Below are 24,214 nucleotides of genomic sequence, written 5' to 3'. Positions count from 1 at the left end.
TCTAGTGGTTAGGATTCGGCGCTCTCACCGCCGCGGCCCGGGTTCGATTCCCGGTCAGGGAACGTTCCTTTTGCCCTCCAGCGCGGTCAAGAAAATGTTTGAGTGTGAAAAGTGACCTCCTTCGAGCCGGAGTCGAACCAGCGACCTAAGGATTGCCAACGTTCCACCTACAGTCCTCCGCTCTACCAGCTGAGCTATCGAAGGTATGCAGGGAAAGAGAAGAACCTCAACCTATCAGGTTGCTGCAGCTCCACTGCTGGCTAAAAGCAATTCAGGAATAGACAGAAACGCTGGCTGTTCGATAAGGGGAGCAAAGACAAGCCAAACTTCCCATACCGGGAGTCGAACCCGGGCCGCCTGGGTGAAAACCAGGAATCGTGACCGCTAGACCATATGGGAAAGCCCGCAAACGCCAGTCAGGCTTGTGTGCCATTTTTCATGCGTGTGGCCAGTACAAGGGCAGGGTTATGTTAGGCCCTTTGGCATTCAGTGTGTGACCGTCGCCTTTAAGAATATGGCAATGTTCCGAAGGGATTGTTTACTGAATTCACTTGTACCAGACTCGATGGAGGGAGATGTCATTTGTCTCTCCCAGGGGGTGCAGCTCTCTCCCATTCTTGTGTTCGCATAAAAAGATACTATAAACTGGTCATTAAAGCAAGGTCCCCGTGACAGTGCTTATGCGATGCATTTGAAAACACGCACGGTATTGTATGGTAGGCGCTATCTAGCTGACAAAACGGCCTATGGTTGGACTGTCAGTTTACAAGAAAAAAAACTAACCATTCCAATACCAATAGTCAAAAACTACGGGCTAATAAAACAAGCTAATAAAACTGCTGTAGGCTGACAGCGAAGCAAAAGAGGCAGATCGAGCCAGCCAGGAGTCGAACCTAGAATCTTCTGATCCGTAGTCAGACGCGTTATCCATTGCGCCACTGGCCCACCGGTCAGGTGCCCTGGTGTTTACACGCATCTTGGTGGTGTTTGCCTGGAGCGGGGCCTGTCGCAACATCAACTTTTTCTCATGCCATTAACAGGCCTGGAGCCAACGTAAGGAAGCGCTCCGATGAGGGGTCTGCTATGAAAAGCTTGAAGACGGAGGCGTCACATGTTAGGGATCTCTGTCTTCCTGGCGTGGCTAACGTAGCTGGGTAGCAAATTACTTTAAAACAGTGCAAGGCTGGCCGCTCAAAAAGCCAGGCATACCTCAGAGACGACGACACTCTGTGCTATGCGCTCAGTCAACCTGGAGCTCCTTCGCCAGATGCTCTGCAGAAGAAGGGCTGAAAACAAAAAGCGGAGTGAGTCAGGCACCTCTTGGCACTGAGAGCACGGCTGGGCTCTCCTTGTTGTCTTTTGCAAGCTGCTTTGATTGAATTGCAAGTTGCGATGTTGTTAGGATGTTCTCACAGAGCATGTGACAGTTTCTCAGTGGAAGAACTGTGATCCAGGGTCAGAGACTCTCTCCTCTCCAAGAGGAAAAGGCTAGCCTTAGCGGTTTTGCTTGAGAAATTGCAGCAAAATCTGGTAGAGGCCCACAGGCAGGCTTGAGGAGACAGGCTGAACAGCCCTTCCCTGGTGGTCTAGTGGTTAGGATTCGGCGCTCTCACCGCCGCGGCCAGGGTTCGATTCCCGGTCAGGGAACGTTCCTTTTGCCCTCCAGCGCGGCCAAGAAAATGTTTGAGTGTGAAAAGTGACCTCCTTCGAGCCGGAGTCGAACCAGCGACCTAAGGATTGCCAACGTTCCACCTACAGTCCTCCGCGCTACCAGCTGAGCTATCAAAGGTATGCAGGGAAAGAGAAGAACCTCAACCTATCAGGTTGCTGCAGCTCCACTGCTGGCTAAAAGCGATTCAGGAATAGACAGAAACGCTGGCTGTTCGATAAGGGGAGCAAAGACAAGCCAAACTTCCCATACCGGGAGTCTAACCCGTGCTGCCTGGGTGAAAACCAGGAATCCTGTCCGCTAGACCATATGGGAAAGCCCGCAAACGCCGGTCAGGCTTGTGTGCCATTTTTCATGCGTGTGGCCAGTACAAGGGCAGGGTTATGTTAGGCCCTTTGGCATTCAGTGTGTGACCGTCGCCTTTAAGAATATGGCAATGTTCCGAAGGGATTGTTTACTGAATTCACTTGTACCAGACTCGATGGAGGGAGCTGTCATTTGTCTCTCCCAGGGGGTGCAGCTCTCTCCCATTCTTGTGTTCGCATAAAAAGATACTATAAACTGGTCATTAAAGCAAGGTCCCCGTGACAGTGCTTATGCGATGCATTTGAAAACACGCACGGTATTGTATGGTAGGCGCTATCTAGCTGACAAAACTGCTTATGGTTGGACTGTCAGTTTACAAGAAAAAAAACTAACCATTCCAATACCAATAGTCAAAAACTATGGGCTAATAAAACAAGCTAATAAAACTGCTGTAGGCTGACAGCGAAGCAAAACAGGCAGATCGAGCCAGCCAGGAGTCGAACCTAGAATCTTCTGATCCGTAGTCAGACGCGTTCTCCATTGCGCCACTGGCCCACCGGTCAGGCGCCCTGGTGTTTACACGCATCTTGGTGGTGTTCGCCTGGAGCGGGGCCTGTCGCAACATCAACTTTTTCTCATGCCATTAACAGGCCTGGAGCCAACGTAAGGAAGCGCTCCGATGAGGGGTCTGCTATGAAAAGCTTGAAGACGGAGGCGTCACATGTTAGGGATCTCTGTCTTCCTGGCGTGGCTAACGTAGCTGGGTAGCAAATTACTTTAAAACAGTGCAAGGCTGGCCGCTCAAAAAGCCAGGCATACCTCAGAGACGGCGACACTCTGTGCTATGCGCTCTGTCAACCTCGAGCTCCTTCGCCAGATGCTCTGCAGAAGAAGGGCTGAAAACAAAAAGCGGAGTGAGTCAGGCACCTCTTGGCACTGAGAGCACGGCTGGGCTCTCCTTGTTGTCTTTTGCAAGCTGCTTTGATTGAATTGCAAGTTGCGGTGTTGTTAGGATGTTCTCACTGAGCATGTGACAGTTTCTCAGTGGAAGAACTGTGATCCAGGGTCAGAGACTCTCCTCTCCAAGAGGAAAAGGCTAGCCTTAGCGGTTTTGCTTGAGAAATTGCAGCAAAATCTGGTAGAGGCCCACAGGCAGGCTTGAGGAGACAGGCTGAACAGCCCTTCCCTGGTGGTCTAGTGGTTAGGATTCGGCGCTCTCACCGCCGCGGCCAGGGTTCGATTCCCGGTCAGGGAACGTTCCTTTTGCCCTCCAGCGCGGCCAGGAAAATGTTTGAGTGTGAAAAGTGACCTCCTTCGAGCCGGAGTCGAACCAGCGACCTAAGGATTGCCAACGTTCCACCTACAGTCCTCCGCGCTACCAGCTGAGCTATCGAAAGTATGCAGGGAAAGAGAAGAACCTCAACCTATCAGGTTGCTGCAGCTCCACTGCTGGCTAAAAGCGATTCAGGAATAGACAGAAACGCTGGCTGTTCGATAAGGGGAGCAAAGACAAGCCAAACTTCCCATACCGGGAGTCGAACCCGTGCCGCCTGGGTGAAAACCAGGAATCCTGTCCGCTAGACCATATGGGAAAGCCCGCAAACGCCGGTCAGGCTTGTGTGCCATTTTTCATGCGTGTGGCCAGTACAAGGGCAGGGTTATGTTAGGCCCTTTGGCATTCAGTGTGTGACCGTCGCCTTTAAGAATATGGCAATGTTCCGAAGGGATTGTTTACTGAATTCACTTGTACCAGACTCGATGGAGGGAGCTGTCATTTGTCTCTCCCAGGGGGTGCAGCTCTCTCCCATTCTTGTGTTCGCATAAAAAGATACTATAAACTGGTCATTAAAGCAAGGTCCCCGTGACAGTGCTTATGCGATGCATTTGAAAACACGCACGGTATTGTATGGTAGGCGCTATCTAGCTGACAAAACTGCTTATGGTTGGACTGTCAGTTTACAAGAAAAAAAACTAACCATTCCAATACCAATAGTCAAAAACTATGGGCTAATAAAACAAGCTAATAAAACTGCTGTAGGCTGACAGCGAAGCAAAAGAGGCAGATCGAGCCAGCCAGGAGTCGAACCTAGAATCTTCTGATCCGTAGTCAGACACGTTATCCATTGCGCCACTGGCTCACCGGTCACGTGCCCTGGTGTTTATACACATCTTGGTGGTGTTTGCCTGGAGCGGGGCCTGTCGCAACATCAACTTTTTCTCATGCCATTAACAGGCCTGGAGCCAACGTAAGGAAGCGCTCCGATGAGGGGTCTGCTATGAAAAGCTTGAAGACGGAGGCGTCACATGTTAGGGATCTCTGTCTTCCTGGCGTGGCTAACGTAGCTGGGTAGCAAATTACTTTAAAACAGTGCAAGGCTGGCCGCTCAAAAAGCCAGGCATACCTCAGAGACGACGACACTCTGTGCTATGCGCTCTGTCAACCTGGAGCTCCTTCGCCAGATGCTCTGCAGAAGAAGGGCTGAAAACAAAAAGCGGAGTGAGTCAGGCACCTCTTGGCACTGAGAGCACGGCTGGGCTCTCCTTGTTGTCTTTTGCAAGCTGCTTTGATTGAATTGCAAGTTGCGATGTTGTTAGGATGTTCTCACAGAGCATGTGACAGTTTCTCAGTGGAAGAACTGTGATCCAGGGTCAGAGACTCTCTCCTCTCCAAGAGGAAAAGGCTAGCCTTAGCGGTTTTGCTTGAGAAATTGCAGCAAAATCTGGTAGAGGCCCACAGGCAGGCTTGAGGAGACAGGCTGAACAGCCCTTCCATGGTGGTCTAGTGGTTAGGATTCGGCGCTCTCACCGCCGTGTCCCGGGTTCGATTCCCGGCCAGGGAACGTTCCTTTTGCCCTCCAGCGCGGCCAAGAAAATGTTTGAGTGTGAAAAGTGACCTCCTTCGAGCCGGAGTCGAACCAGCGACCTAAGGATTGCAAACGTTCCACCTACAGTCCTCCGCGCTACCAGCTCCGCCAAAGCTGGGGAAGAATAGTCCGTATAAGAAGGGGAAGAAGGGGGAGAAAGGGGAAGAAAAAAGGGAAGAAATTCAGGAAGTCATAGGTTCGAATCCAGCTTCCGTCACGATTTAATGCGTGTATTTGATTCTATCAATTTTCGTTTCCAAGTTTGATTTTGAATGTAATGCGTATATTGATTTTATCAATAGGTTTGTTTCTAAGTTAGATTTCTCCGTTGTAATTCATTATAACATTTTATCCATAATACTAAGATGGTAATTTGTCCAAATTCATTTATTAATGCTACATTTATCATTTCCCATGTCAGTAGGAACAAAATAACCACCTTATTACTGCATCTAACCCCCTGTTACTTGACACTGATTGTCATTACATGCAATAAAACAAATAAACACAAACCACCAGTCTTCTTGGAGAACTAGATTTATTTACTATATACATATTTACAAAAATCTGGAAAAGTACTGAATTCACAGCATGGAACAACAAAATAATAGGCTATTGTTAATTAAATATATAGGTATATAAAAAGACGTTTATATGTACTGTACTTGCATATATAAATAAAAATATATAATAGCAAAATAATTTTATAAACAACAAAAAAATAGGCTATTGTTAATTAAATATATAGGTATATAAAAAATATATAGGTATATGTACTGTACTTGCACATATAAATAAAAATATATAATAGTTTTTTATAATAGTATATAATATGTTAAATAGTTATTATATATTTATATATTATAGTGTATGTATACATATCGTTATACATACTCACATATACACATACTTAATATTGTTTCCTCTACACATAAAACTTTAATAATAATAATAATCATACAATTTAAAAACAAGTGCACAGTATAATACTTTAGCATTAAATATGGCTGGAAGATAAAGAACAGAATGTATCACAGAAACAAGTGTGTTATTTTCTCATATTCTGTAACCACTGCTGCTTAGTGACTGTTTCTTTATTTGGGCAAAATATTTTGCCTTTGTACTGGCTATGGCCAGTTTCTTGTGTGCGAAATTGGCCACACTTTCTGCACGTATTTGATTTTACAGAGCGATTGTATGACCGCTTGGTTGGGGTGGCTGTGTCTTTTGCAGGTGGGTCAGAGGAAATTGCTCCAGGGTTAATGGCTGAACATGGGGCTGGGCAGGGCAACAGTAGCATCTGAGACCCAACAGGGGCAGTGGGTGTGTCAGGAAACAATGGGTGTGTTGCTGTCGGCTTTGGAAAAATTGTCCTTGGCTGGTGGAACGTGGCAGTTGGTGTGGCAGATGTGCAGGTTGATGAGGGCTGGATTTTCCTGAACTTCGTCTTTGCCTGTCCAGCTGTGTCTGGTGGCATCTGGTAGTGATGCAGCTGGTGGCTATATTGTGGAGGCACAACAGGCTGCACTCGTGCTGGAGGCAGAGCATCCAATGCCACTGGACGTGCCTCTGGAAGCTTCAACCCTTGCAACAGCACTGAGACCTCCTGACCCTTTAAACGTTCATTGTGCCACGTTGTAAGGGTCCTTTGGTTAACCTCCACTAGCTGAAGGGTTGTTTCGCTCATTACAGTTCCATTGCTCAAGATTAGCTGCCGAATTTTTCTATAATCTCGAAGAATGAGATCCCATCTGGACAGAGATTCTGTCCGCTGTTTTTTGGGGCTTCGGTGGATGTTACATAGCCTTATGAAGATTAATTCAACAAGGCGACAGCACTTAGGCCACTGTGCTGGAGAACCGCTAGAACCCAAAACACACCTCTTTGTGCTTTCGACGCCAGGAGTGAAGACAGCTTTCTTTTTAGGGGACCTAAAACGTCCTGTAAGCAGCCTGTCTTGATAACGAGCAGCATACATGACCTTGTCTTTATCAAATTGGTCCAGGTTCTGCCACAAACCCACAATGATCGCAGCTTGTTGGTTAGTAAGTGTGAGGCCCGTCTGTGTGCGCAGCTCTACCAGATACTCCGCCAACTCATCCACCCGGTCCATTCCAGGAATACAGTGCTCGTCAACAGCCTAAAAAAATATAACTGTTGGTTAGGTAATTACATGCTTTGTGAAATTTGTGAGTTTGTGAATTTGCTGCTTGAGGGTGAATGACTAAATGAGTAACAATTTGTCTAGAAAAGGAAATTTTACCATTGCTGAGGGCAGAGGTGCAGCTGATGGAGTCTGGAGACAGGGCAGAGGTGCAGCGGGTGGAGCTGGGACATAGGGCAGAAGTGCAGCAGGTGAAGCTTGGACCAAGGGCAGAAGTGCAGCAGGTGAAGCTTGGACCAAGGGCAGAGGGGCAGCGGGAGGAGCTTGGACACAGGGCAGAGGGGCAGCAGGTGGAGCTTGGACACAGGGCAGAGGTGCAGCGGGTGGAGTCTGGACACAGGGCAGAGGTGCAGCGGGTGGAGCTTGGACACAGGGCAGAGGTGCAGCGGGTGGAGCTTGGACACAGGGCAGAGGTGCAGCGGGTGGAGCTTGGACACAGGGCAGAGGTGCAGCGGGTGGAGCTTGGACACAGGGCAGAGGTGCAGTGGGTGGAGCTTGGACATAGGGCAGAAGTGCAGCAGGTGAGGCTTGGACCAAGGGCAGAGGTGCAGCGGGTGGAGCTTGTACCAAGGGCAGAGGTGCAGTGGGTGGAGCTTGGACATAGGGCAGAAGTGCAGCAGGTGAAGCTTGGACCAAGGGCAGAGGTGCAGCGGGTGGAGCTTGTACCAAGGGCAGAGGTGCAGTGGGTGGAGCTTGGACATAGGGCAGAAGTGCAGCAGGTGAAGCTTGGACCAAGGGCAGAGGTGCAGTGGGTGGAGCTTGTACATAGGGCAGAGGTGCAGCGGGTGGAGCTTGGACATAGGGCAGAGGTGCAGCGGGTGGAGCTTGGACATAGGGCAGAGGTGCAGTGGGTGGAGCTTGGACACAGGGCAGAGGGGCAGCGAGTGGAGCTTGGACACAGGGCAGAGGTGCAGCGGGTGGAGCTTGGACACAGGGCAGAGGTGCAGTGGGTAGAACTGGTGGACTTGAAAGGAACAAGTCATCTGATGCCACAAGATTTGCCACTGTGGCTTCCTCTCCCAACAAATCAATGAAACCCTCATCCTCTTCCACTTGCTCCTCCACATTTATCTCCTCCAGCAACTGAGAGGTCCTATCAGAGGTAGGGCACATGTCCTCCTGGGGCTGACTATTCTGCCTCAACAAGTACTGCACTCCAATGAGCTCCCCTGAGGAAATATTTGTAACAGAAAACATTTTAAAGGAAATGAATCAGAAAGGTTTATTCTGAAATGTAGTAAATATTTTTAAATAAATATTCAGCTTCTGCATAAACAAAAAATATGTAACTCAGAGGACATTGTAAAAAGACAGAATTACTCTATATTCTAGTATGTCATTTATTTTCCCTGAAACCTACAACAAAGAGTCCAGTATGCAAAAATTCTGATAGTATAATTTTTCTCTGATCTGTCAAAATGACATTATTGACCAAAATCACTTGCAGTTTTAACAAAAACATGCTACCTAGTGAACTGCATTGATCAAAATATGTTTACCTGTGTAAACTGCAGGTGGAGTGAAGCTAGTGACCAATTTCCTGCCATACAACTTATTGTAGTTCTCGTTGACAGAGTAAACCAGCTCCCCTGTGTAAGTACGCAGGGTTGAACCTCCACCTCCACCTGCAACAGCAGCTGCAGCCCGGTCCTGATTCCAGCGTAACAAACCTTCCAGGAGGTAAATCTGGAAGTTCAGGCTGTTTGCGCTATTCCCTAGAATAAGAAATAGAAAGCCAAACATTGTTTTAAGAAACTACAAAAGAGAAAATGCAATTGGTTTACTGCAAGTATATAAATAAACAGGAATTAGTGGCAAGATATGGTCTATTCTGTCATGACAAACCTGGAATAAATCTGTTTAGGTGGCAGTGAAATGATTCCAGGGAAGTGGAGCCTCTGGCACACCTATATGTCTTTAGAACAATCCCGCCCTTGTTTATGGTTCCAGTTTCCGTGTAGAGGGGCACATCTGGAGGGTCCTGAATACAGGTAATGTGCCGCCTCTGGACTTGCCAGATGTGCTGCATCCTTACACTGTCAAGGAGAGGAACACCAAGGGCGTCATTCCCCTTGCCACCCATGAGCTCTCTGATGAGCATATCAAGGAGGCGCATAGTTGTTTCCTCTCCTCGTGTTCTTCTCCTGCAGTGTTGGGCCAGCTCATCTTTGCTTATATGACGGTCAATCTCTGCCTCCGTCATTGCAGGCCAGCCCTGTTGGGTGAGTTGCTCCTTCTTTGCCCTTCTCAGCAGAGTGAGATCCCCTGCATCCCACTCAAAAATACATGACGACAACCTAGACATAAAAGTAGGATACAACTGGTGGGCATCAGTTGTGCACCCTACTGCCAGACGCCGCATAAAATGCCAAATGTCTAGGCGGATGATGATATTGGGCCAGCCACTGAACCTCCTCTTCAGTTTAGTCTCTCCCACTTCCTTGCAACAGTCACAGTCCACATATAAGATAGTGGGAGGATCAACACCAGCTCTCTGGTATCTCTCCACGAGTCCTGCAGCCATGAGGTCTAACCCAGCTCCTTCATTCGCAGTCAGGACACTCATCAGCACCTGACCTACCTCATTGCCAACTGAGGTAAGCCACTGTGCTGTGCCTTTCGCAGGCCCACTCAACTTCTTCGTGATCTGAAAGAAACAATAAACATAGTAAATAATACAACATACATTGAATGAGTAAAATTTACAAATAAAGCTCTTTTGGTCTAACAATACATTATAGATAACGGTACAGTCATTAAAGCAGCTCCTCTGACCTTCTTAGTTGAGTCCATTTTTAAAATCGATCCATATGTGGATGTAATGCTGGCCTTGATGTGATCGAGCCTGTTGAGGATGTCCTGACTGTAAACAGTGAGAAGCCATTTGTAGCTAGGTACTGGAACAAGTGGTGGCGGCTCCTGAAAGTGCAGTGGAAGCAGGCCAGGATTATCCAAAAAGGCCACACACATCGATGTGTACCGAGACACACGTTGTAACCACTCCTCAGTGTGGTTCTCCTTCAGCTGGCCGATGATCCTCACTGGGCCATTTCCCATGCCCCTCTCACGCAACAAACGAATAACTCGAATGTCACAGGCATACCTTGGAAAAAAGTAATCATTCAAGTATCTTATTATCAAGTATCTAATTATAGTAGTATATATTTATCAAAGGTAGCATATGAGCACATATGACTGCAAAGTAATTACTTGCGTGTGAGAATGATTCTAAATTCAGATCGATGGGCCAGGTCCAATTGCTGCAGCACAGCATGACTCCAGGACAGGTAGCTGGTTCTACACCTGGTACAGATCAGGGTCTCTGTCACCAGGTTGTAGTATCTGTCAATATCTAACACCTGTCGTACCCTCCTGTGCAGACCACCACCACACAGCTGATAACTGGCACAGGCAGGGTTAGTACACTGGAGTCGTACCTTCCATAGCCTATACGGCATCCAGAGCAAGAGTCGCTGTGAAAAAAATCTATCAGGTGTTGGGGCTTGGTGGTACAACAGGGCTGGTGGTGGGGGGTCATACCACAACTGAAGGTTTTCACGCAGCTCCTGCTTTCCTTTTGCGTTAACCCTAAAAAGTGCTTCCGACACCCACTTCTGGTCCTGCTGTGGCATTGTCTGTGGCCACAGTAGTGGGAGATCTGCAGGGTCTTCTGGCTGAGATGAGACCTGCTGATATTATCAAAAACACTGGTTTAAATAAGGGTTAGGCTAGGCCTAGGGTTAGGGTAGCCCTAACCTGCCTTAAATAATGCCTGTTTCACACATACTCTGTTTGCAGTGCGTATTTGTTTCCGTACCCATGTTAACCGGTTAGAGCGTTCACTATTTTTTTGCTGCACGCGCTGAATTAATGGTCAGTGCATTGTTCGCACTAAAATAAACATGCATTGATGCGGTGGACTTAAAGTCTACTCTGTTTCAAAGTCAACACATGGCCTTTTGCCTCGGGTAAAGCAAGGAAAATGTCCCTTACCTGGCATTTAGGTAAACAAAGAGACATAATGGAGAGCACTCGTCCTTTCTTGGAGGTGGAAAAACAAAGTTCTTTATGACCTGCAGGATTTCTTGTAAAAAAAAATTTTTTTAAAAGATTTAAAAATGAAAGAAATAACGAGAGACGACTTTTTTTGTCTATTGTAAGTTCTAATTTAAAATGTTTGTCATTATATAAGCTATAGCCTATGTTTTGCCACTTGTGTAAGCAATATAATATATAAATATAAAGTTCTAGGCTATATAAATATAAAGTAATTAATTTAATATAACGTTTAAATGTTGTGCGTTTAAACATGACATCTATAAAAGAGTGTATACAAAGAGAATTGCAATGCTGACAAGCCATAGTCATTAACAACTTTTGGATTTGAAATAAAAAATTATGAATAAATGCTGTGTTTGTAGTACTCAACTGCGGTTAAGTTGCGCACTGCAAACGTGGCATATGTGAAAGCACAATAGCAGGCACTGCTCCTGCATCGCATACGTACTGCAGCACGCACTGCATATGAACTGCAGTCGGAGTATGTGTGAAGCAGGCGTAAGAGAGCATTAAATGATGAAGGCATGTTTGTATTTTGAATGACATCTTACTGGGCCCCTCACAACAGCAGACTCAGAATTAGTTGATGGTGTTGCTGTTTCTTTGATCCGTTGTGATCTCTGAGCTGGAGGAAGGAAGAAGGATGAGGAGGACTGAATGACAGGCCGATGGGGTTTGGGGGATGGAGGAGAAGGAGGAGGAGGAGGAGGAGGAGGAGGACAAGGATGAGAGGGTGGGCATGAAGCTGCGGCTGAACTGGTCTGTGGAGTCAAACATTATGAATAATCTATTAAGGGGATCGCAAAATGTTTTTTTATTAAACAAAATTATGTAGTGATAAAGTGATGTCTAACTAATTCTTTCATATTAACCTGAGATGTTTTCCTCTGAATGTTCAAATTAGGTTTGGCTGCTGCCACATGTGAGCCTCCAAACCTTGACTTTTCAAACTGAAAAGGTTTGTCATAGTTAGTGATAACAAAACCTGTAACACTATAGGAAAAGTTTGAGATATTTCAATGTCTGCAGTAAGGTCTGCTTACCATTGACAATGTCAGTTTGGCCATCTTTGCAGGACGTGTCACATCACTGGAGGGTGTACTTTGGGCAGGGGTGCTCTGTGATGCCTCCACTGTGACTGGTGGATGAACCTGTGATACATGCTTATAAGATATACCAGGGACATAATATTATACAGTATTCATAATATGACTTTAGACATAAAGACAAATTGATATTGCAAACACATCTATTTATGCAACTTGAACTAGGCTAATTGGAGTTACCTTGTGAAATCCACAAATACACTTTTGTGCTTCCTTCATAAGGGTGGTCTGCCCCCTCATTTGCAGAGGGCACTTTTCTATCTATGAACATAAATATAAAGTATAGCTGTGACACTGTTGTACACATTATTTCAAGACACCCATGTCATCATAATTATAACCATATTACATTGTATTTACATTGTAAATAATTACTTATTAATACATATAAAAAAAATAGCACAATGTATTATCACACAAGTTTATTAGTTTGCTCATGAATCTAGCTGCATAATTTACCTTCTGATATAACTCATGCCATCTTTTTTGTCGGGGAGAAGGTCTATTTCCCTCCCTGGATGGCCAAACTCCAGTTCGGGCAAAACTCTCCAGACGCGCAAGCCAGTCAGCATCGCTCATGCCTTTGTGTGACTTAGTTGAAGCCATGTTGTTGCCTAAACAATATAGAACAAGAATTTAATAGAATAGAATACCAACTGCCATTGTAGCCCAGAAATATAGCATTAAAGGGATAGTTCCCCCTAAAATTAAAATTATGTCATAATTTACTCTCCCTCAAGTTGTTCCAAACCTGTATGAGTTTCTTTTGAAGCACATTGGTAACCAGACAGTTGACGGTCCCTATTGACTGCCATAGTAGGAAAAACAAAACAAAAAAATACTATGGAAGTCAATGAGGATTATTAACGGTCTTCATTCTTCAAAATAACTCATACAGGTTTGGAACAGCTTGATGGAAAATAAATGATGACAGATTTTGTTTTAGGGGGAAACTAATCTTTTACTTCCTTTACTCCTTTTGTGTTCATTTCATTTGAGCTAGTTTTGTGTTTCTGGTTCAAAATGACTGCCACATTATAGCAGATTATAAATACATAATAATACATATATAATCACCTAATGTTGTGATTTATTTTTTGTAACCAACAGTACAAGTTTTGAAACTTCTATTTATGGCCTGTATGCTTTGTTGATCTGGGTTTTTGAGTAAAACAACAACAACAACAACAACAACAAAAATGAATAATGTATGGATTATTCTGACTTAAACAAATACTCATATTAAACATATTGTGCTATTTTAACTTTGTCCATCTGATAAATGGGCATGTATGTGCCTGAACTCAAATAGGCGTAATGTTACACTTGGGCTAAGATCCGAATTCGACCGAAACATACACAATAGGAGGGTAAATTGTTACATGTAATGCCCGTTTAATTTAATTTAGCTAAAAAACAAACGGAAGATATAGGCTACAATAATATTTCATTAGGAAAATATGCGTAATGTTATGTTACACTTGGGCTAAGAACCGAATTCGACCGAAACATACACAATAGGAGGGTAAACTGTTACATTTTATGCCCGTTTAATTTAATTTAGCTAATAAACAAACGGAAGACATAGGCTACACTAGTATTTCATTAAGAAAATATGATTAGCATACCTGAGCGGAATAAACAAGCGAAAGCGTATCGAATGTGCTCATCGACTCTCGTGCGGTGAATGGAGTAACGAAAAATGAACCTCGCCATTTCATTGGACAAGCAAAGATGGAGTTCGTAACGCGGAGATTGGATGGAATGCTCAAAGATGGACTACGCGCGGTGATTGGAGTATGAAAAATGAACCTCGCCATTTCATTGGACAAGCAAAGATGGAGTTCGTAACGCGGAGATTGGATGGAATGCTCAAAGATGGACTACGCGCGGTGATTGGAGTATGAAAAATGGACCTTGCCATTTCATTGGACGGGCAAAAATGGAGTTCGCAATTTAATTGGTTTTTGAAAGATTGAACTCGGCATGCTATTGGATTGATTTTACAGACTTGTGGTTGTCAGGTACCGCCATCGAAGGTATGCAGTGAAAGAGAAGAACCTCAACCTATCAGGTTGCTGCAGCTCCACTGCTGGCTAAAAGCGATTCAGGAATAGACAGAAACGCTGGCTGTTCGATAAGGGGAGCAAAGACAAGCCAAACTTCCCATACCGGGAGTCGAACCCGGGCCGCCTGGGTGAAAACCAGGAATCCTGACCGCTAGACCATATGGGAAAGCCCGCAAACGCCGGTGAGGCTTGTGTGCCATTTTTCATGCGTGTGGCCAGTACAAGGGCAGGGTTATGTTAGGCCCTTTGGCATTCAGTGTGTGACCGTCGCCTTTAAGAATATGGCAATGTTCCGAAGGGATTGTTTACTGAATTCACTTGTACCAGACTCGATGGAGGGAGATGTCATTTGTCTCTCCCAGGGGGTGCAGCTCTCTCCCATTCTTGTGTTCGCATAAAAAGATACTATAAACTGGTCATTAAAGCAAGGTCCCCGTGACAGTGCTTATGCGATGCATTTGAAAGCACGCACGGTATTGTATGGTAGGTGCTATCTAGCTGACAAAACGGCCTATGGTTGGACTGTCAGTTTACAAGAAAAAAAACTAACCATTCCAATACCAATAGTCAAAAACTATGGGCTAATAAAACAAGCTAATAAAACTGCTGTAGGCTGACAGCAAAGCAAAAGAGGCAGATAGAGCCAGCCAGGAGTCGAACCTAGAATCTTCTGATCCGTAGTCAAACGTGTTATCCATTGCGCCACTGGCCCACCGGTCAGGCGCCCTGGTGTTTACACGCATCTTGGTGGTGTTTGCCTGGAGCGGGGCCTGTCGCAACATCAACTTTTTCTCATGCCATTAACAGGCCTGGAGCCAACGTAAGGAAGCGCTCCGATGAGGGGTCTGCTATGAAAAGCTTGAAGACGGAGGCGTCACATGTTAGGGATCTCTGTCTTCCTGGCGTGGCTAACGTAGCTGGGTAGCAAATTACTTTAAAACAGTGCAAGGCTGGCCGCTCAAAAAGCCAGGCATACCTCAGAGACGACGACACTCTGTGCTATGCGCTCTGTCAACCTGAAGCTCCTTCGCCAGATGCTCTGCAGAAGAAGGGCTGAAAACAAAAAGCGGAGTGAGTCAGGCACCTCTTGGCACTGAGAGCACGGCTGGGCTCTCCTTGTTGTCTTTTGCAAGCTGCTTTGATTGAATTGCAAGTTGCGATGTTGTTAGGATGTTCTCACAGAGCATGTGACAGTTTCTCAGTGGAAGAACTGTGATCCAGGGTCAGAGACTCTCTCCTCTCCAAGAGGAAAAGGCTAGCCTTAGCGGTTTTGCTTGAGAAATTGCAGCAAAATCTGGTAGAGGCCCACAGGCAGGCTTGAGGAGACAGGCTGAACAGCCCTTCCCTGGTGGTCTAGTGGTTAGGATTCGGCGCTCTCACCGCCGCGGCCCCGGGTTCGATTCCCGGTCAGGGAACGCTCCTTTTGCCCTCCAGCGCAGCCAAGAAAATGTTTGCGTGTGAAAAGCTCTTCGAGCCAGAGTCGAACCAGCGACCTAAGGATTGCCAACATTCCACCTACAGTCCTCCACTCTACCAGCTGAGCTATCGAAGGTATGCAGGGGAAGAGAAGAACCTCAACCTATCAGGTTGCTGCAGCTCCACTGCTGGCTAAAAGCGATTCAGGAGCAGACAGAAGCGCTGGCTGTTCGATAAAGGGAGCAAAGGCAAGCCAAACTTCCCATACCGGGAGTCGAACCCGGGGCGCCTAGGTGAAAACCAGGAATCCTGACCGCTAGACCATATGGGAAAGCCTGCAAGCGCCGGTCAGGATTGTGTGCAATTTTTCATGCGTGTGGCCAGTACAAGGGCAGGGTTATGTTAGGCCCTTTGGCATTCAGTGTGTGACCGTCGCCTTTAAGAATATGGCAATGTTCCGAAGGGATTGTTTACTGAATTCACTTGTACCAGACTCGATGGAGGGAGCTGTCATTTGTCTCTCCCAGGGGGTGCAGCTCTCTCCCATTCTTGTGATCGCATAAAAAGATACTATAAACTGGTCATTAAAGCAAGGTCCCCGTGACAGTGCTTATGCGATGCATTTGAAAAAACGCACGGTATTGTATGGTAGGCGCTATCTGACAAAACGGCCTATGGTTGGACTGTCAGTTTACAAGAAAAAAAACTAACCTTTCTAATACCAATAGTCAAAAACTATGGGCTAATAAAACAAGCTAATAAAACTGCTGTAGGCTGACAGCGAAGCAAAAATGGCAGATTGAGCCCGCCAGGAGTCGAACAAAGAATCTTCTGCTTCGTAGTCAGACCCTTTATCCATTGCACCAAATATGGCGCCTGTTCATGTTGCTAGAATTACCAGAAGAGGCACAGCGATGCACGTTCGCACCCCGCTCAGACGGGCGATGACTTTCGCTGAATGCGTCCGTATAACGCAACAGGTGTAAACGTGTGTCGTTGACATTGCCCCCCGCACTTTGATAAAACGCAAATTCGCCACCCGCACTGTAATTTGGGCACCCTGCAATGCAAACACTCTCATGTTAAATATGTTTCGTTCATACTGGACCCTAGAGGGCGCTGTCTTGCACAAAGCCCAAAACGGACTCGTAGATGTACTAATTTGTGACGCTCCAGGAAATCCCTAATATGGATAAAGGCATGCAGCTCCATTCAGGCATTCTCATAAAGTATCTGAATGATGCAATGCTAATTGACAGTTTTTATTACAGTACAGGATCTAAAATATATTGTCTGCCTTATTTTGTCTGTGTGTAGTATAGAAATCAATCATAATATATACAGCACAGACCCAAAGTTTGGACACATTACTATTTGTAATGTTTTTGAAAGAAGTTTCTCCTGCTCATCAAGCCTGCATTTATTTGATCAAAAATACAGAAAAAAAATGTTAATATTGTGATATATTATCACAATTTAAAAAAATTGGTTTTCAATTCATTATACTTTAAATGATCATTTATTTCTGTGATGCAATGATACATTTTCAGGATCATTTCTCCAGTCCCATGTCACATGATCCTTCAGAAATCATTCTAAAATGATTATTCATTTTCAAAGTTGGAAACAGTTCTGCTGCTTCATATTTTTTCATAACCTGTGATACTTTTTTTTATAATACTTTGATGAATAAAAGAAAAAAAAAAAAAGCAAATGTTTTAAAAATAGAAATCTTTTGTAACAACAATATACAATACTGGTCAGTAATTTGGGGTCAGTAATTTTTTTTCTTTCTTTTTTTGAAATAATTAAATCATTTTATTCAGCAAGGATGTGTTAAATTGATTAAAAAAATAGTAAAGGAGATTTATATCATTTGGAAATATTTACAGGTACAAATATTGTGTATAAATAAGCACAGTGACAATAATGTGAGGGCAAAGACAAAAAACCCTTTTTATTTGCATAGATTCTCAAAAGTCAATAAAATGTTTTAAAACAGCAGTGCAATTTAGTAAACTAAAACAAACATTTGTGCAATATTTGAACATTAGCCAAAAAAATAAAAATTATATTTAAAATATAATATATATATATTGTATATTACAATATAGTTACATCAGGTAATTAGTGCAAATAGTGTGGTGCAGTTTAGTCTTGTCTTCCACCTTTCACTTCTCCCCACTTCGTGGTCTCTTTTTGCAAGTGATGGTGGCAGTATCATCAGAGGTATTGGTGGCCCAGATCTGATTTTGGCCATCCCAGCTGTGTTTGGAGGCAAGGTGAAAACATGAGTGTTAAATAGGAGTGTAACGATTCTGTGTAATTTTCTTGATGCATTAATTACAACAGAGCAAACATAAGTATCTAAAATGCAGAAATCACTCACCACTGTATAAGTGTAGCTGCATTGACCTCAGGTAACTGGAGGGAGGTCTGCTGCATCACTTCAGCGTTGCTCAAGATGCACTCTCTGATGTGATGATGTGACTTAGACACTTCACCTCTCCATGACACCCTGTAGGACCTACCGGAAAGGTAAGACCTGAACCACTGGAGAGCAGTTCCTGAGATACCCATCTTCTTAAGTGTTGACAGGAGGATCTGGTGGTTAACTGTGTCAAAAGCAGCAGACAGATCCAGCGAGATGAGTACTGAGGATTTGGAAGCTGCTTTTGCCATTCTCAGAGCTTCAGGGGAAGTCTCAGTCTCAGTCGAGTGGCCGTTTTTGAAGCCGGGTTGGTTGTTGTCCAGGAGGTTATTCTGTTCAAGAACATTTAACATTTAGCAAACGCTTTTATCCAAAGCGACTTACAAAAAAGGGGAGAGCAATAGAAGCAACAAAACAAACAAGGCCAACAACCTGTAAGAGCTGTAAGAAGTCTCAATTAATTAGCACAGTACACCATTTTTTTCTTTTTTTTATATAGCCATCTACAATAGCCACCTACAACAAAAACTCACGTACGAAAAATACAGAACACTGGATTTTGATAGCCATGATAACAACCCATTAGGACTAAGGCTGTTGCCCCAACTGTTGTCGTTAATGCAGATGCAGTGTATGGCATTCTAGCTAAACGCGCAGCAATAGCCATCTACAACAAAAACTCACGTACGCAAAATACAGTACACCGGATTATGATAGCTATAATAACTATGTAACACACCCGCCTGAAGGCACAAATCCGGATGAGAGACGTAGATATGATCCAGGAGTGTGGTTTTTGGTCATTGCTGTGGTGACCAGTAAGTGCTATTCTGTATTGGTCAGGTGCAATTGGAAAAGATGTGTCTTAAGATGTTTTTTAAACATGGCTACAGACTCGGCAGCACAAATTGAGATCGGCAGGTCATTCCACCGGGTGGGAACGGTCCAGGAAAATGTCCGTGAGAGTGCGATTTCATGCCTCTTTGGGATGGAACCACGAGGCGCCGCTCACTCGCAGAACGCAAGCTTCTGGAGGGTGTATAAGTCTGAACAAGTGAGTTTAGGTATATTGGTGCAGAGCCAGTGGTTGTTTTGTAGGCGAGAACTAGTGCCTTGAATTTGATGCGAGCAGCCATTGGCAACCAGTGCATTTTGATGAAGAGAGGCGTAACATGCGCTCTCTTCAGCTCATTAAAGACCACTCTCGCCGCTGCATTCTGGATCAGCTGCAAGGGTTTGATAGTGCATGCTGGAAGCCCAGCCAGAAGAGCATTACAATAGTCCAGTCTGGAGAGAACAAGAGCTTGAACCAGGAGTTGTGCAGCCTGTCCTGATAGGAAGGGTCTAATCTTTCTAATGTTGTATAAAGCAAATCTGCAGGACCGGGCTGTTGCAGTAATGTGGTCAGTGAAGTTTAACTGGTCATCAATCACAACTCCAAGGTTCCTGGCTGTCCTTGATGGAGTTATGGTCGATGAACCAAGCTGAATGGAGAAATTTTGATGAAGTGCTGGGTTGGTTGAGAAAACAAGTAATTCTGTCTTTGAAAGATTGAGTGTAAGGTGATGCTCCTTCATCCAGTCAGAAATGTCTGTCAGACAGGCAGCGATACGAACACTGACTGTAGGATCATCTGGTTGAAATGAGAAGTAGAGTTGAGTGTCATCAGCATAGCAGTGATAGGTGAAGCTGTGTTTCTGAATGACAGAACCTAATGATGACATGTAGATGGAGAAGAGAAGCACTGAGCCCTGGGGAACCCCAGTAGCTAGATGATGTGACTTAGACACTTCACCTCTCCATGACACCCTGTAGGACCTACCAGAGAGGTAAGACCCGAACCACTGGAGAGCAGTTCCTGAGATCCCCGTCTTCTTAAGTGTTGACAGGAGGATCTGGTGGTTAACTGTGTCAAAAGCAGCAGACAGATCCAGCAGAATGAGCACTGAGGATTTGGAAGCTGCTTTTGCCAGTCTCAGTGCCTCAGTTACCGAGAGCAAGGCAGTCTCAGTCGAATTGCCGCTTTTGGAGCCGGATTGGTCGTTGTCTAGGAGGTTGTCCTGTTCAAGAAACATAGAGAGTTGATTGAACACAACTTGCTCAAGGGTCTTTGCAATGAAAGGCAGAAGGGATACTGGTCGGTAGTTTTCTAAAAGTGCTGGATTCAGAGAGGGTTTCTTAAGCAGTGGGGTTACCCGAGCCTGCTTAAATGCTGTGGGAAAGGTTCCCATGTGAAGAGAAGTGTTGACAGTGTGAGTGAGTGCAGGAGTGATTGAAGAAGAAATGGCCTGAAGGAGGTGAGTGGGTATAGGATCAAGTGGACAGGTAGAGAAACATAGAGAGTTAATTGAACACAACTCGCTCAAGTGTCTTTGCAATGAAAGGCATGATTTACTAAAATCATGAAGTACTTAAATCAGTCAGAATTATCCATGTTTAATGTAAGTCCCATATATATGTCATACACAAAATCATACCATTTATGGCCCATTTCATACTAAAAAGCACACAGAAAACTTGTAGGGAATTTTTGGGTCATGTATGAATACTGCAAAAATCTTACATGAGTTTTACATGTAAACAGTATGCAATGGTATATGCTATAGAAAATACCTGATATTCATATACAAATCATATAAAGTTTTTATACTGAATCATATGCTAGTCAAATTAAAGTCATATAGGATTTATTTACATTTTGTGTCATTTGTTTATATGCTTTTTATACAGATTTCATATTTTTTTAATAGGGAAATGGTGTATTAGCTTTTCAAGTTTATATAATATACATATAAACTACATATAATAATCATACATGATTTCAGTCAATATTACAACATTTCTGCATATACTAAACATATATGATTTCAATCAATGACATACACAAATTTGTGATGGAAACTGTTAAAATAACAATTTTGTTAATTTAATTTGTTAATAATTTACAATTCCAACTTGATAGCAAACTCTATCAAGATAGCAAAATCTTTTTTTTCCAAAAAACAACAACAAAATACATTGAACACAGTGAAATGGCCATCAATTAAAGATAATTAACAGATTAGTTCACCCCAAAATGAAAATTGACTGATAATTTACTCACCCCCATCTCATACAAGATGTTCATGTCTTTATTTCTTCAGTGGAATAGAAATAAAGTTTCTTGAAGAAAACATTCCAGGATTGTTCATCATTTAATGCTTTTCAGTTGCAACCAAAATGTTGAAGGTCCAAATCAACGCCGTTTCAAAGGGCTTCGGTGGACTTCATAGCCTCTGCGTGATCCCAGATAAGGAATCAGGTCTTATCTGGTCAAACGATCAGTCATTTAAAAAAAAAAAAACAATATACTTTTCAACCTTAATTGTTCAACTTGCGCAGGTGCCAAGGATGACAATCACATGTAAATGGTCACAGACATAGGCAGAAGTCTCGAGTTTAATTAAGACTAATACTAATGCCCTTTAGCAAAAACACTCAATTTTCAACTTCAAAATCGTTGTTTTACCTTTTTTTTGTGCTAAAGGGCATTTGTATTAGTCTTCACATGAGCGCTTTGTAAACACGAAGGTGGAACTGCATTGATTTGGACCTTCAGTATTCTGGTTGCAACTGAAAACCATTATATGATGAAAAATCCTGGAATATTTTCTTCAAAAAACTTATTTTCTTTTCAACTGGAGAAAGAAAGACATGAACATCTTGGATGACATGGGGGTGAGTAAATTATCAGGACATTTTATTTTTTTTTAAATAAAAGCCTTCTGATGTTATGCATTTTTATTAGAAAAATATCCATATTTTTGACTTTATAGACTAAAATATCTATCTTCCGGCAGTCAACCTACTTACGCCAAAAGAATGACCTCTGACCTGAAGCATGATGTATTGATGAATGCGGATATGCAGAGAATAGAGGAAAACAAAACACTGGTCACGAATTTGAATTTAAAGAGGATTCGATAAAAGAGAAGAGCTTGATTTTGTTGGCCAGAGAGACATCGAAGCTTATGCTACTCCTACATCGCATCACTCAGGTCACTCATGGTCGCAAGTTGTCTGCCATGAGCTGGTTATTTTAGTCAATAAAGTTATAAATATGGATAACTATATCAGTATCTATATCAATTACTATATTAACTGTTTATTAGTACTTATTTCACATAGTAATTATAGTACACATATTTAAGCTTTATTTGTTGTCTTATGGGTTTGGAACAACATGAGGGTCATTTTAAGAACTTACATTTTTGGGTGAACTAATTGTTAAGAATGAACAAAGTTTTAATAAATACTGTAATAATGTATTGCTCATTGTTAATTCATATTAGTTAATACATTACAATAAAGTCTAATTTGTTAACATTAGTTAAGGTCTTACAACTCACATTACATACTTCTTCAACACTTCCCATTCAGAACTGAACCAGTCTGTCACATGCCTGTCCTGTCTTGTGTGCACATGTGGGTTTTGTCAGTATGGCCTTTGTGCTTCTGTCATTGTCTGATCCCTCCCCCTTGTTATATGATTAGTGTTGATTTCTCCCACCTGTTCCCTCTTGATTTCTTCCCTTTATAAGCTCCTTGTGTTTGTCAGTCTGTGTTGGATTCTTGTGTAATGTCTGCGTCTTCCGGCCTCCCCTTGATTCTGTTGGTTTGTTTAAGTTTATATTTTATTAGTCTATTATGTGTTTTTCCCCCTCGTGGGTTGTTGATTTGAGTTTTATGTTTTGTTTTTGTAAATAAATCATCTTTCTCCTGCACATGAGTCCTCGCACCATTTTCCCTTGTTTGTGACGTGACACAGTCCTCATAGGATGAAACAGTCTGTGGTTGAACCTGTGTTCTTCTTGCGTGGTCTTCAAATGTTTTCATAAAGATCTTTTTGTGGAAGAAAAAGAAAATCTTCTTGACCACCCCATTTACATACATGAAAATTAGAAACACGTTTCAATATAATGTTGTCCAGTATAACAATCTATTCTTATACAGTAACTTTCTATTACTAAATTTTAATATTGTACATCATTTAAATTCATACATGAATGCAAATTATAGAAGTTTTATATTTTAGCTATATTTTAACTACATTAAAGCAATTTGCAAACTCAAGTTCACTAAAAAAACTCTTTTAAAGTGAATTGGCACAAAATAGACTATTAATGATCACAAAAGGAACATACCGGTAAACAAATCACATTACATTTATTGTAACTTTTGCTTTTTGTCAGTTTCACACAGCTTTCACGTTGTCACACACAATCATTGTATAACGTTATCTATGCAAACCATGAGCTTTAGGGTTTAACTTAGTTACCAAATTACATAGTTACATAAACAATAAGAATCGTCCTTTTTTACATTTGATCATTTAGCAGACGCTTTTATTCAAAGGAACTAACAAATGAGGAGACCAATCATATAGTTTAATAAATTTAATACAAATAATCATGTTTGACTTGTTGTTTTTGCACATTAAATACTTGTAATTGTTTAAATTTTGCACGTCAGCATCATAATTCAACTTAACGTTACCTATACATTACCTAACACTAAGGCTGTGGCACCGACATAATAACAGAAACGAACAATTTACAAATCTTTTAGCAAATCCTGCCATTAAAGGTGCCCTAGAATGATTTGAAACAATATGTTAAATTGTTCTCTGATATCTACATAGAGGGTATGTGGTTTATTTAAGGGCAAAACTTGTCCAGATACAGTTTTAAAGGTCCATTTACAACCCTATAAATTGTCCCTAGGATGTAATGCTCTGTTTTTGCCTTATTTGGAAGAGTCATGCATATTAATGTTGAGCTCTGCTCTGATTGGCTTATTTCAGCAGCTCACAGCTCAAAGCAGGTCAGTGAAGCGTCTCGTGAGTCCTGACCGTCCTGACAGAACACAGACCAACTCAATGACACACTTTAAGCAAAACATCTCAAATGAAGATTGATAAAATGCAGCTTACTTGTTTATTGGTGTTTTCAGATCGTCCGTGCACGAGAAAGAGCTCGCGTTCGTGCGGTTGCCAGATTTCAGTATTTGAATCCCCCAAACAGAGCTTTTCTGTGAAAAAAAACCCGTATGATATCCAGTGTTATACTTAAACATGTCCAATCTGGCAACC

At 43.1% G+C, this 24,214-nt stretch overlaps 10 non-coding genes across 10 annotated transcripts in view; 5 read left to right on the top strand and 5 right to left on the bottom strand.

Annotated features, from left to right (window-relative positions):
• Window positions 1-62, top strand: part of trnae-cuc (transfer RNA glutamic acid (anticodon CUC)) — a 72-nt gene extending 10 nt beyond the window's left edge. Inside the window, exon 1 of the tRNA in view lies at window positions 1-62. This exon is cut by the window's left edge and continues 10 nt beyond it. This is a non-coding gene — a tRNA (tRNA-Glu).
• An 810-nt stretch (window positions 63-872) lies between these two features.
• Window positions 873-945, bottom strand: trnar-acg (transfer RNA arginine (anticodon ACG)). The gene has a single exon. It is a non-coding gene; the product is annotated as a tRNA-Arg (tRNA).
• Window positions 946-1,575: 630 nt separating this feature from the next.
• Window positions 1,576-1,647, top strand: trnae-cuc (transfer RNA glutamic acid (anticodon CUC)). The gene has a single exon. It is a non-coding gene; the product is annotated as a tRNA-Glu (tRNA).
• Window positions 1,648-2,457: 810 nt separating this feature from the next.
• Window positions 2,458-2,530, bottom strand: trnar-acg (transfer RNA arginine (anticodon ACG)). The gene has a single exon. It is a non-coding gene; the product is annotated as a tRNA-Arg (tRNA).
• A 628-nt stretch (window positions 2,531-3,158) lies between these two features.
• Window positions 3,159-3,230, top strand: trnae-cuc (transfer RNA glutamic acid (anticodon CUC)). The gene has a single exon. It is a non-coding gene; the product is annotated as a tRNA-Glu (tRNA).
• Window positions 3,231-4,040: 810 nt separating this feature from the next.
• trnar-acg (transfer RNA arginine (anticodon ACG)) lies at window positions 4,041-4,113 on the bottom strand. Its single transcript has one exon. It is a non-coding gene; the product is annotated as a tRNA-Arg (tRNA).
• Window positions 4,114-4,743: 630 nt separating this feature from the next.
• trnae-cuc (transfer RNA glutamic acid (anticodon CUC)) lies at window positions 4,744-4,815 on the top strand. Its single transcript has one exon. It is a non-coding gene; the product is annotated as a tRNA-Glu (tRNA).
• A 9,516-nt stretch (window positions 4,816-14,331) lies between these two features.
• trnae-uuc (transfer RNA glutamic acid (anticodon UUC)) lies at window positions 14,332-14,403 on the bottom strand. Its single transcript has one exon. It is a non-coding gene; the product is annotated as a tRNA-Glu (tRNA).
• A 1,176-nt stretch (window positions 14,404-15,579) lies between these two features.
• trnae-cuc (transfer RNA glutamic acid (anticodon CUC)) lies at window positions 15,580-15,652 on the top strand. The gene has a single exon. It is a non-coding gene; the product is annotated as a tRNA-Glu (tRNA).
• A 260-nt stretch (window positions 15,653-15,912) lies between these two features.
• trnae-uuc (transfer RNA glutamic acid (anticodon UUC)) lies at window positions 15,913-15,984 on the bottom strand. The gene has a single exon. It is a non-coding gene; the product is annotated as a tRNA-Glu (tRNA).
• Between the last annotated feature and the right edge of the window lie 8,230 nt (window positions 15,985-24,214).

Source organism: Pseudorasbora parva, chromosome 22 (assembly GCF_024679245.1).
Source record: "Pseudorasbora parva isolate DD20220531a chromosome 22, ASM2467924v1, whole genome shotgun sequence".
Classification (NCBI taxonomy): Eukaryota; Metazoa; Chordata; class Actinopteri; order Cypriniformes; family Gobionidae; genus Pseudorasbora; species Pseudorasbora parva.
This window is presented reverse-complemented; position numbering and strand designations above follow the sequence as displayed.